The 13,549-nt window shown below is 38.6% G+C and overlaps 1 protein-coding gene and 1 long non-coding RNA gene across 6 annotated transcripts in view; one reads left to right on the plus strand and one right to left on the minus strand.

Moving 5' to 3' along the window:
• cadm1a (cell adhesion molecule 1a) overlaps positions 1–13,549 on the plus strand; it is a 368,288-nt gene that overhangs the window by 115,406 nt on the left and 239,333 nt on the right. The window lies entirely within an intron of this gene.
• On the minus strand, positions 787–11,376 carry LOC122887990. The gene is made up of 3 exons (XR_006380638.1): positions 10,030–11,376; positions 2,561–2,649; positions 787–1,995 (listed from the first exon to the last, which is right to left on the minus strand). It is a non-coding gene; the product is annotated as an uncharacterized LOC122887990 (long non-coding RNA).

A 13,549-nucleotide genomic window follows, 5' to 3' on the forward strand; every position in this document is an offset into this window, starting at 1 on the left:
AACATACGTTAATAAGACAGAGTGCACCTGCTTTTAGTGACCTATGACAGAGAGGTTGAATTTTGTTGCTCACATCAGTGTGTTTTCAAGGGTATATTGATAACATTTTTATGTAGACAAATATTTTTAATAAAATACATCCACAGAGGTTTTAGAAAGGTGGAATAAAAGTATCACTTTTCCTAAAAATATATTACGATTATGAATTAATCATTTAAAAAATGTTAACTGGTCCAAAATGAATATTTTGTTTATCTCTGTGTGTGAGATGTGTGACGTTTGGTTCCTGCTTCTAACAAGGCTTGTGAGCCAATAGTATAACGACGTTGGTATCACGTGGTGTAGTTGCCAGTTAATGCAGAGAAAACTGACACTGATGTTAGCACATATTAGGTATCTTAGCTTAATCGTCCGAATAACAAAAAGGCCATAAAATTACAATTCTGCATATTTAAACAAAATCAAAGTTAAAACATTAACTAATGTGTTGTCACCAGTCACTGTCAAAATTAGAAAAATAACAGCTTCAATCCCTGAGGAGCTACGTTAGCATTAGTGACAGTCACTCTTCCTTAAGAACGGAGTGGACATAGGATCCCAACATATTACCAATGTGTCATTTTGAAGGTAAATTAAAGTTCAGAACTGCTGTAAATCTGCTCATTATACTGTTTAGACCCAAAACGTGACTTTTATTGAGGGTGTCATCTCATATAGCAGTCTAACGATAGCCCTATTATGAGACACACGCTGAGGTACTTGTGGCTAGCTAGCCATGTAGCCAGCTGTATTGAGCGGCTATGGTACTTATGTTAATATAAAAATCTGAAAATACTGTTTAATCTAAACACAATAAGCATACAACAATCAGACGACGGACATTACCACGTGGGTGGTTATCACATGCAGACACGTAAAACTCAAACAAAGGGGACCGCCCGATTGGAGGACGCGCTTTATTTGTCCTCAAGATAACGTGGAGCATAACTAGTTATGCTACCACACTATCTGGTTCATTTGAGATGTGTGTGTGTGTGTGTGTGTGTGTGTGTGTGTGTGTGTGTAGTGTATATGTATGTGTAAAGGTGTGTGGGCTAGTGGAGAGGAAAGAGAATGAAAGCACACAGAGTAAAGCACAAGAAATCTCAAATGCCATGGCAGAGCACAATAGCTGTTCCTTTATCACACAGGAACCCAGCAGCAAACTTTCATTCAACAGCCGTGTTACTGGACTTTGGTCTGATAAAGCACAGTTATTAGCTTCCATAGTGGCTAAACTAACACAGTTAAGTGGTCCAGTGGCATGGTACAGACACAAAATGGAACGTGCTAAGCACACAAAAAAAAAAATCACAGCAAAACAGGACGCGGCAGTCCGCTACTTTCCAAAATAAGCACAGCACAATTCACAACAATGAAGCTTAGATGAAATAACACAGTTATAAAATCTATCTCTGCCCAGACACAAGCCTCTTACTTGAGATCGCTCTTGATAGCGATTTAATGCGTCAGTCCGTCTAGTTTTCAGGTGAAATCCTCTCAAGGCCGGATACTGACGGAACCAGGTCCGTGCTGTCTGCAGTTCTAACGGTCGAAATGTTCCTTCAGGTATGGGACCATTATGGGGAATAACGATCAGGATCCAAAAGTGTGTTCAACAACCACAAAGTAGTCTATTGCTTGTCCAGCGAGTTAAGACTTTCCTAGGAAAATTAAAGTTCACATGATGTGCCTTCCTTTAGTAACCGGGTTACAGTGGAAAGCCTACTCATCCTGCCCCACATGTCAGGACGTGTTCCTCGTGAAAATGGCACAGAAGAGTAAAAAGAAGAACTCCATGAGTTCAGAGATTGAAGTGCTGCTTTCGGAGATCCATAAGCAAGTCTGTAATTTCTAACAGCATCAGCAGTGGAATTAAAGGACCTGCTAAAACCAAGGAATGGGGACAGATAATGAGTGCTGTTAATGCCGTGTCACCTGAGGGCCGTGAAGTCACTGAAATAAAGACAAAAAAATTTTTGATATTAAAATGGCTTCAAAAAAACGTCTCCCCACGTCACCGTCGTCTCCCATGCACATATGGTGTCTGATGCAGGAGGAGATGTAGAAAAGTCTTCAAACTATGTGTGTCACATTAGAAAACGTGTTGACAGTATAGCAAGCATAGCTTATGTGTTTAAAAAATTCTCATGCCAATAAAATCTAAAAACTAATGATTCTTGTCTAAGTAGTTGTTTTCAATTAATTACAGCGTAGCCTATCCTAAAGCTGTGCAATTAGTTTTTGCCTAATCATGATGGCATTTTGATGGTGTGGTCCATGTAGGGGGGTAATCTGGCATGTTCTCTGCAGGTGCCAGATCTGGTAATGGAACGCCTTAATTTATTGCAATATTATGCAATACACAGCATGCTAAAATAATCTGACATGCCTTCTCTGGGGTGTAGAGCAACTTGCCACCAGTTGTGTCAAGGCACATCCTCATGGCCTTCAAGTAATGGCATGAAAGTTCCACTTAATTTGCACTTGTTTGATGGCGGTGTATGGGAATTTGATGTACCTGGGTGATGACCTGATGAGGGCTTTGATGACCAAGGGGAGCGCACGACTCATGGAAGACTGGGACACACCCGATCTGTTTCCTTTTTCCTTCAGGAAAGAAGTAAGCAAACCATGATGCACTTGGTTACACTTCCCGTTGACCTTATTATATACAGAGACAAATTAACCTAAGTTAATAAGTTAAGTCGTTTTGCAGTTTGAGATGTTCATATTGATATTGTAGCGTTATACAATAGAATCAATAGCCAATTTATTAATGATGATATCGTTAGGCTATATGACTAACATTGCTCGTACAACCCATTTAAGAACGAATCTGTTCATACAAGTGGTTCTTGCGTGAGGCCCATTGTCTAGTGCCACATATGCTTGGGAAAGTATTTCAGTCTTTTTGTTTGTCAGTGAAGTTGGACAGTTAAATTTAGGATGTGGTCGTTAAACAACAGATTTACTTGTCCAACTCTTCTGTCATGTTGTTCAGTCATTTTCATCTTTTTTGGCACTGTTCTTAAGCTATTTCATGAAACAACTCCTTTATTATAGCAAGAATATGAGACAACTAGTCATGCATTCACTGAAGGCCCTGCTTTCCAATGTATCTCAAATTATTATTATTATTATTATTGTCATATTATCATGCCACTAGATTAAAGATTCATTTGTGTTTTGGCTCCCAAATACAGGATTGCAAATGATTACAATGGGCATCGTTTCCAAGACCTATCACTCCTCCTCATGATCCAGAGCTACATTTCACTCCTGTGATGATGGCCATCTGGTCAGACTCGAACTTGGGAATGTGTTCAATGCAGCAGATCTGTGTTGAAATGCAACCATAGATTTTTAGACACAATGTTGTCCACACTTTGTGCTCTTTGCTGGCTACGTATTTTCTCAGTGTTTTGTTTTCAGTCTTACTCCTACCAAAGAAATGCATGAGTCATATGGTAGTCGCCTTTTGGCAGTGAGTTTAATCAAAGCGGGACTTTGTAATGGCAGCAGTCCTTTTGGTATTGAGGAAGAGTCAAAAGCTGCTTCTGTGGCAGCAGTTGTTGGATCCTCCAAAGTGGGTCAGACTGAGCGGCACACATACATTTATATTTAATGTTCCCTGTGGGACTGATGCTTTAGACCATAAATAATTCTTCATAGGCATTGGCAGTCTTCAGTTATATGTTCCTGTATACATACTGCACTACATATCAGAAATTAAGAGCGCAACTGATCACTTTTTTTACTTGTTGGTTCTTTTTATCTATGTTGTGAAGCATTCTGTGTTTTAGGTTCTTTTGTGACAGCATGTGTGCTCTTGTCTCAGTCAACCAGTGTGAGGGAATCTGTGCCAGTATCAGAAATGTAAGCGTGCCTGTATCTTGTCTGGACATTTCACGCCAAACCTCAATTGTGTGCTAAGCGTTACTGCACAGTTGGTGTGGATTCACTGGCTTGCGTCGGTGTGTGAAAGTGGCACCACTTTGTGAGCTTGGTGCATGAAAGTGGCATTGCCTCACCAGTCAATAGCATGAATTATGTATGGCAGGAGAAGGTGAAAGCCATGTTCTGCATCATCTGCAGGCTGTTCAGCAAATTATCATTTGGACAGCCATTTGTTGGCTTTAGGAGGGGTTCAGGCCTTATTTAAAGGCTTGCTTACAGTTCAGAAATACATTTCCTAGTTATTTTTCTTAACAGGTTCCCTCTCCTGCAAATCATTTGGGACTGAAGCGGTCCCACTTTAAGGGAGCAGACTATAGGGCGTGGGCAGTGAACAGGGCAGATGGAAGTGATCTTTAATTGGCTATCTTCCTGTCAGGTCTAATCAGGACAGGTGTTCTGTCATCCAAATCCTTCAAAGATTGTTTCTTTGAAAGACACGCATTCAGCCTGACATGTTCATTTTTCCTATGAAGGCAATATCATTCAGGGTTTTCCCTGAAGCCTGATTTGCATAGGACCTGTGATTTGATAAAATTGCAGAGGTTGTCTGCATTATTAATCCTGTGGAAATCTGTCATGTCAATAATCTGTTAAGTAAAAATTATACTGCAAATTACCATATTTCACCAAACGCAGAGCTCATCTGATAAGGTTTAGTCCCAAGTGAGTCTGTAGTCCAAACGGAGTAGTAAAAACACATCATGCGGGCAAAGGACAGTTTTTTGTGATGTTAGGATGCTTTTAATGCACTCAATACTAAAAACCACTCAATGTTTCCACAGCTGCTTCACAATAAAAGAGAGTCAAAGTGAGCTGTCTTAAAGTCAGCTTCGGGTAATTAGGTTTCAACAAAGATTTGATCTTCATCTAAATCAGCATGTGTACATTTTGTTTTACTTTTTCCTTTCACCTTTACCCACCTCTTTTTCCCCCCCTTTATATAGCTTGAGATTTTTCATCTCAAGCTTCCATTTTCACAACCACCCTCTCTTTTGCCAGTACTCAACTATCTGTCTTATCACCTCTCCTTGGTCTGTTGAAGTTTAATTTTATTTATCTTACCTTTTTTTTAGCTCATTTACAAAGCTAAAGCTGTCCTGTAAGTTAGTTTATTTAGTCATGCTACTCTCCATGTTTTCCATTGGTTCTTGGGGCAAGCTTCAGAATGCAATAAAATAAAAAAACCTCCCAGGAGCCATGACTGATTTTAAAAGTTAGCTTGAGGCAATGCACCAAACCTAAAAAAAAAAAAAAAAAAAAACATTTGGGATAGTTGAAGAGGCAAATCTTGCTTGCAAACCTTTCCGTATTGCTCCCAGTAGGCCTTAGTCTGGTCTTTAGTCATGCTCAGATATTCTTTCTCCCATGCTCCAAGAGCTTCAATCCTATTGATGCCTACCTTCCATCAATCTTGATTCAGGAGAAAGGTCTGGTGCCTTTAGAATAAATGAAGCCCAGTAATAAAGGCTATGCATCCACTGACTGACTAAAACATCTTAACTCCATTCCCATCACTTTCTATATTAGTGACCCTCTTGGGCAATTTGCGCTGCCTCTCTTTGTTACTTCCATGTCAGTTGGAGGCATTTAATATTCCTGTGGCACATTTTTAGCATTTCTTTCCTAATCACTTTTATATAGATTAGTCAGATGTCAATTGCCTAAATATTTTTCAATGTTGATTAAAACTGATTTAACTTGATGCAGAGTTTGAAAATGTTCTAAATAGATATTGGATATCCATCAGAACTCAAAAGCAACAAAACTGTTTTAGGAACATTATTTCCTTCAGTTTGGCATTTAACTAAGAAGATTTAAGAAATTTAAGAAAAATTCCAGTTCACACATTTCACACAGTACCAAAAGCCTCACACACAAACAAACCGGCGTGAAAGGATGAATGTGCAGGGTGGTTAGGTCAGCTGGCAAGTTGCTCTGGATGGAGTTCCCTATGCAGTTAGCTACGATGACGGATCCAGGCGGCTACTTTTTGTGTTTATTTTCAGTCAAACTCCAAGACAAGCGTTTGAAATGATTCATGTAAAGATCATTGAAAGCAAATCCATTTTCTGGTTCCTCAGTTTAAATGTTGAGGGGAGAAAAAATTATGTTGTTGACAAAACTGCCAGCAAACACAAAGTATTCTGCTTGCGAAGACATAGGCAGACAAAAGAGAGATGCCATGAACTTTAAACCTCAATGACCACATTTGAAATGATCACCTCCACAAATCTTGTCAACAAGCATGATGGATATTATTTTATGTTTCCAACACAAAGTCGTTTCAAGAATTTTCAGGCCAGTCAGGTGTCATTTTCTCAATATAAGTGACATGAGGAAACAAGTGTATTTCATACTTGGCCAATTTTTTTGTGGTGATTCCAACAATAAGCTGTAAAGAGACTAGTGAGTTGTTAAAATGAATGCTTCTTTCACTGTTGGCTTAGTATTATACAAAAATCTGTTTTGAGTTAGTAAAAGCACAATGCACCTTTGTGAAAGATACTCACTGATCTTTGAAGAAAAAGTGGCATACTTTTCCATTTATAATACCCAGCAACTATCTCTGCATTCATCTAAATCTTTACTTTTGTTGTCTAACATTACTGTAGTATTTTAATGGCATTTTTAAAGTTTTGGCAGAGTTTAAAAGCTACCGTACAGGACTTGCATAGCACATTTTTGGAGGCCGTTGCTCTTTACTCTAGCTTTGAAGTAATGTTTTGGCTTTGAACATCTAAGCCTCAGGGAAATCACAGCTTTTCACAAATATCAGGTTCATAGGTTCAGAGCCACAGGAGCTATGGTCTGTGAGGTATGGACTGGAGTTGTTCAAAATGCTGTACTAATGTCAGTTGGAGTTAATATTTGTTGTGAACTTGTTTTAACCACAGTGTACACCTAAATGTGACCTTAAAGAAATCAATAACCAAACCACTCAAAATTGTGTGCTCTTCCGTCAGTGCAAGTTCATGGAGGAGGAGTGAATCTTTGGATGTGTTGCTGTGTAAATTCAAACTGAGTTAAAGAATCCATGAAACAGACCACCAGCCTGGTTATTCTAAATAGTATTTTGATATGAAAAATGGCACCATCTGTTGCAAGTACATAAGAAATGTAGATTTTTCTTAGGCTTAATAGAAACTGACGAGTATTTGATACGTTGCTGCCTCATGGTTCATACATTTTTGTATAATTTCCAACTTATGTTAGTCCTTTTTAATATGCTGCAGAGGATATATTATACTCTGTCAAAGATGAAACTGAAGTTATAATTCTTGGTGCTGTAAAAAGTAGTCTTTTGCATATGTTTGGGTCCTGTTACATTTAGGAAATGTTAGATATTCTATTCCTGTTAATAGTTTAATATGCCAAACTGTATTATTGAATCCCCCACTACTATAATAGACAGTTGTGATTCACATAATGAAAAACATAGATTTAGCACTATTGACAGCCAGGAAATGCCAACTTCACTAATACAATGGTGATTTGAGCTCTCAACTTACTTGCCGGTTAATGAGGCTTATTATAAAAGTCCCATCAGCCTTCTCTGCCAGTGTTTTTGCACTCATGGGTTTTGATGTCACATCTTGGATGTGTGCATTTGTGTAGCATTTGGTGTGCTGATGAATATTTCCCATAGACTGTATAACAAATATGGACGTAGTGTCCGTTACGTCCCCATAGGTTTCTGAAGAGCCGTTGTGAGGCTCAGTCATCTGCTACGGTGGCTCCGGGGGTCACTATCTTGGCAGTCCCTGACTCCAGCTAATCCAAAAATGGGCAAAGACGTGCAGCTGAGGTGGGCAGAATGAAGCTTGGTTGAGGAAACCACCTGATAGAGCGCCCACCTGTCACTCAAAGCGGCTACATTCTTAATTATGCATAACTTTAAGCCTTAATATAACTTAAACGGGTGAGTTAAAAATTAACCCCCAGTATGAATGGGGAAATTAGCTATAGAGACCAAAATAGTTTTTTTTTTTTTTTTTTAAACTAGGCTGTAAACATGTTTATTTCTGATGTAAAGTTGGGCATGTTAACATGGGGGCCTGTGGAGATTGATTCAGTTTTGGAGCCAGCCTCAAGTGGCCATTCAAGGAACTGTTTTGGCACTTCCACCTTGGCTTAATTTTTCAGCCCCGGAGGTTGCCGCTTGGTATTTCTTGGTATTTTGTGCAGAGAGATTGGTGTCATGAGTAGGAATTAGGACTACATGTGGGATGTATGTGCCATATGTTACACTCAGCAGCCTCACGTTTTAAAATGTACCTATAGTATAATGTAACATACTGCAATGCTGCTATTTGAATAACCCTCCCTTCTTCTCCTTCTTTTCTCCTAGGTAAGCACTTTCTTTGCTCTTTGTTGGTAGTGGTGATGGAGGACAGATTGGCAGAGCGTGCATCCTGTTGCTGTCAACCCTGGTGAAGGTTTCATGCAGCTGAAATGTGAGGCAAGAGTGATTAAGGTGATGCATTGACCCAGTGTGCCCATAACAGAGATGCTTCTAGCTCTTGTTTTGGCAAAGTCAGCAGTACGAACACAATCGCACACTCAACCATCAGCAGACCAAGAGAAGAGGGTAGAAGAAAGGAAGGTCTAAATCTGAAGGTGTGTTCACACTAAGGGCCTTGTTTTGTTAGATCAGTGGTGCAGAGTGTGCCCAGTGACTGGGTTCAGTGTTTCAGTGTTGGTGGTTTAAAAGGCATTTAGTCTTTCATAGAGCTCTGATCTGCTTCACCAATTTATATCCACATAAAATGATGTATTCACTTTGTACTTGTGCACACTTGAAGGGAAGGGAAAGCCTTCACATATCACAGAATCAATTCTTGATGACAGATTGGGCTGAGAATCTGTTAATTTGTAGCCCCCAACGCTGATGTTATAGTGCTTGCACTAATAATAAACATTAAACAAAAGGGAGTTTTGTGATTTTGTAGGTTCAGCGTAAGCGTGTCTGTGCCAATCAAAGCCAAAACAGTTTTGAGTTTAAGTGGTCCTCGTGTCAGATGCCACTGACCTGGTGCATCTTTCTGTCTTCCATCTGGCACTGTCAAACTCTTAGCATGGTCACCAAAATCCCAAACAGGCACTGGCCAGGCAAAAAAATAATACACATACCACTTCACTTACAAAGCCTCTGCCATTCACCATGACCAAAATAGGATGCTAAGCTTGTTTGGAGAAGTGTATTAATATTTGTAACACTCTTCCTCCCTTTGTTTATATTGTTTAGACAGGGTAATATAGTAGTGTTCTCGGTGCACCAAATAACGACACCTACAAAATGCAGGTCATGGTGGTCCTCCATGAAACTGCAGTAGTGGCTCTCAAATGTTTATAGCCACCAGTTACTTGCATTTATAAAGTCGAACTGCAGTCTGGACTGATGGTTCTTGTTATTTTCTCCTGCATTCTGGCATGAACACCAAAGGAAGCAAATTATGGCAAACAGCACTGACACATTCATTGTGCCTTAACTCAAGTTACAGAGTACGGAATTTGATATGTTTTGACATTCTGCACTGCCAAATCTCTAATCTCATGGGTTGACAGGTTACCAAAACTCAAATTAGCCACTTTAAAAAGTGGCATTTTCACAAACCCTGAATTGAGCAATGTGTGTGTACTTTATACTATGTAATATGGTCAAGTTTAAGGATGAGTCTTGTGTTATTCTATATTTCTTACTGTCAGCAAATCCCATAAAAAGACCAAAACCAACAATGAGGTATTCAATTTCTCAATACTAAGCCCATTGGTCCCTATAGAAAATGTAAATCTTAAATAATGGGTCACAATTATAAAATATTTTAAAAAGCTAAGTCATTTCCTAAAACTGTACTGTAGTTTTTAACTAATGTTATTCAAACAGGAGTGTAACAGTGGAGTATTACCAGGTTTGGACTCAAAAACATAATTCACAAACTAGGTAGGTAAAGTTTAAAGTCCAGTTTTACTCAGGGTCAGAAAAAGGCAAACGTCAATTCCAGACAGGCAAGGAAGGTAAGGCAAACTTACCCAGTAAGACATCAGGCAAAGGGGCAGAAGTCTAAAAACAAGCAGGGGATCAGGCAGGCAATGAAAAGTGCTAGAAAGCTAAGTTGAAAACACATTAAAGAATGAGAAAGACAAAGAATGAATAGGAATTGGCCGGTATATATACTGCAAGGTTAATGGCGAAGTGGGAACAGGTGTGCAGGTGGGCGGGGCAGGTGTAATGGGAAATGACAGAAATACAGGGGTTACTGCAGGGCACAGAAGAGTTTGTATATGGCAAGGGAAGAGAGCAGATAGAAAATGTGGAACTAGAATTAGGTTGATGTTGTGACAAAGAGTAAATTGGGGACTCATTTGGTGCTCTAGTGAGTACTCAAAATAACTACAGTTCATTGTCATGATGGAACATGTCACTCATCGTGACACACATTGTGGCTCATTGATGTGTTTTTAGTAGTTTTTGGACAACAGTTGAGCTCTATGGCACAAAGGAATAAGCCATAGCAGGCTTTGGTTACACAGGCAATACTTGTTAGTAGTATCTATTCATCATTTCAGTATTTTCATGGGGTTTGTTGACAAGTAGAAAAATATAGAATATCACCAACCTTATCCTTTAAAACATATAGACATTAAATGAAATTGGACCAAAGACAAACTATACATATGCTTGCATGATTGCTGCTTCAAGTAGTAGCTGTTTTGTGCATACTTACTTGCATGTTATTTCTGAATAGAAATATGCACAGTCACACTTGATGTATCCATGGGGGAGACAGTCAATGGAACATAATTATCCTAAGTGCACTGCATCATTGTTCTGCAGAATAGGACATCTTTCCATTTCAAGCCTTCCACTTTGCATTTGATAGAAAACACAGCACATCCTTTATAACAGCCACTAGCAATGTCTCATTTTAAAGTATTATGGACATTTAAGGAAGGATGTTGGATGTGTCAAGCCATGCATTTGCTTGGCACATCTATTATCAGAGACTATCCATTGATGACTGATTAATTCAAGCATTTAACAGACTTTCTTGTTCAGAGCTCTTTACAGTTTCTGAGATATCCAAATACTTACGTACAAATTAAAGGAATCCTGGTATTTTAAAAGGTGATTCAAATGGATAGGGAACTGAAACAACAGGCCAGGTGAGGCAGTAGTAGACAAAAGAGTAAACAACACTTCTAGTCATTTCAGTAACATAGACTGATATGTTAGCTTCCAGCCTGTTCAGAAAATGCCAAGGAAAATGACAGTGACAGATCTTCCTGGCTTCACGTTAAATTCACTTGAACCTTTTGTTTCATCACTCATTCTGTGTTGAAATGTCTAGTTTCCTCTTCCCAGACATTTTAACAACGTAATGTGACAGCTCTACAGCTCAGATTGAGTTCTCTTTTATATTTGTTTTGATTTTGTATGTTTAATGTTGCCGGATGGAGTGCTCCATTTTAAAGCACTGACAAACAGCTAGAGCTTTAGTGCAACAAACCCAGCTGGGGACAAGATCTAATTTCCATGATATCATGGGAAAGATGATAGTTATTGTTGGCCCTGGGAAGAAGGTCAGTCCACTAGCTTTTTGCTGAGTTTTCAGTAGCATCAGTGCATGATTGTGATAAGATGATAGGAAGTTTGTCTAGTTAGTCTAGATGTAATGTTTTTGGTTAGACAGTCAGTGTTGTCCTCTGCTAACATTATTAAGTGGAAGCAAATCACTATCAAAAAGTATTCTTTAAAGAGGTCGGTTATGGTGAGAAGCCTACAGAGAATTATCAGCAAAATGTGCGAAAATCTTGCTCCGTGTCTGCTGGATGCGTAAATAAATTATTGTTTGCAAACACGTCAGCCATAACAACTTTATAAGTTATAATATGTCATGGACCCCCTAGTGGCCGGAAAAAAGATTTGAATCATAGAATGGATCCTTAATTAATTCAGCTTTAATTAATTGCTGTTGTACATATGTACCGTGTGTCCTCTGTGATTCAATATGTGAAGTTGGTAGTGGATTGTATCTCCACCAGCTTTACTTCCCAGTAGATCAAACATTGTGGATAGTCTGTATGCTTTTTGGATTTTTTTCTGTTGATGGAATTTAGTTTTCTGTGGACAGTGCTCTTTGCTTTGTCTGTTTAGAAATAATGTCTACTACAGCTTATGACCAGTTAATATCGTTCTCTTTATTTAAAATAAACATCACTTGGGGAATTTTCCCAGAAAAGGAAATGTTAAACACTTTTATGACCTGAACATACTCTAGACACTTGATGTAAAAATCTCCTCCTTTAAATCTAAATAAAGCATTTCATATGTCCTGTAGTTGCAGTGAGGCCAAAAATTGCAAAGCAGGCAATATAAGAAAAATATATTCAGAGGGCCAATCTGTCTGAGCCAAAGAGCCATATGCCAGATAACCCCCATAAAATACAATTTCATTATAATTTTATTTTGTACTTAATAGTGAATCCCCAAGGAGTACATCAATGTATCATTTAATATGACTATTGTGCTCTATATCTTAATGGAAGTTGTAAATACTTTTAATGCAACCGGTGAAAGTAGATGGCCCATCTGTTCATCAGCCAGTCAATTAGTTATTCAGACTGACACATAAATGTAATGTAATAATGTTATCATACCAGAATGTCGTAAATAATTTTACAGTGATACAATCATTGTTAAAGTGTATAATGCAGACTGTTGTTTCTGAGTTAAACATTCTAAATGGGTTCAGGATTTTCTAATAATTGTTTTCTGATTTTAATGTCTGACAGGAAATAAACTTGGACCCAAACTGTTTCCTAGCAACTAAGGAAATGGTCTGTTGCACCTTTACTAAACGACCCACAAGGTTTCCAATTTGTATGGCACCTTAAATCCACAAACCAGACATGCGTGTTAGGAATCAGGCCTCTGTATGGAACAATTTGTGCAACACATTTGTAAAGATGCTACATTAAGCCCCATTTTCTAAAATCAGTCATGTAAAGTCATGAGCCTTTGATTTCATCCTGATTTATTGATGAAGCCAGTGGAGGTGGTGTAGTTTTCATTGGCCACATTGGCTGTGGCAGTTTAACCAATTCTTGAAAATGCCAAACCTTTGACCGCTGATTATGATGTAGTAGATGTTCTGAGCTCTACAAGTATTTTGCATTTGCAAATCCCCACTGTAGCCTCACCTCCGACTTTGTAAATTCTGACTTCTCTATAGACTCAAACTGTCCAACATTTAACTTAACTTGTTTACTTAACTTGTGATATGTAAATGGAACCCAATCTATTTCAATCCTTGAAACAGATGGTCCTTGAGCTGTGGTCAAGAGTAAATCTGATCTGATCTGCTCTCTGCCTTCCTGATCTGCTCACTGTCTGAAAAAGAAACTGCCCACTGAAAAATGGACAGACTCACAGCCCAATAATTTTGATTACTGATTCCCCTATGTTTAACCCTAACTGGCCACATTTTCTAGGAAAGTTGTGTTTTATGGAAAGAAAAACAAATCCTAAACCATTCCATAACCATATTCA

This window comes from Siniperca chuatsi, linkage group LG14 (assembly GCF_020085105.1).
Source record: "Siniperca chuatsi isolate FFG_IHB_CAS linkage group LG14, ASM2008510v1, whole genome shotgun sequence".
Taxonomy (NCBI): Eukaryota; Metazoa; Chordata; class Actinopteri; order Centrarchiformes; family Sinipercidae; genus Siniperca; species Siniperca chuatsi.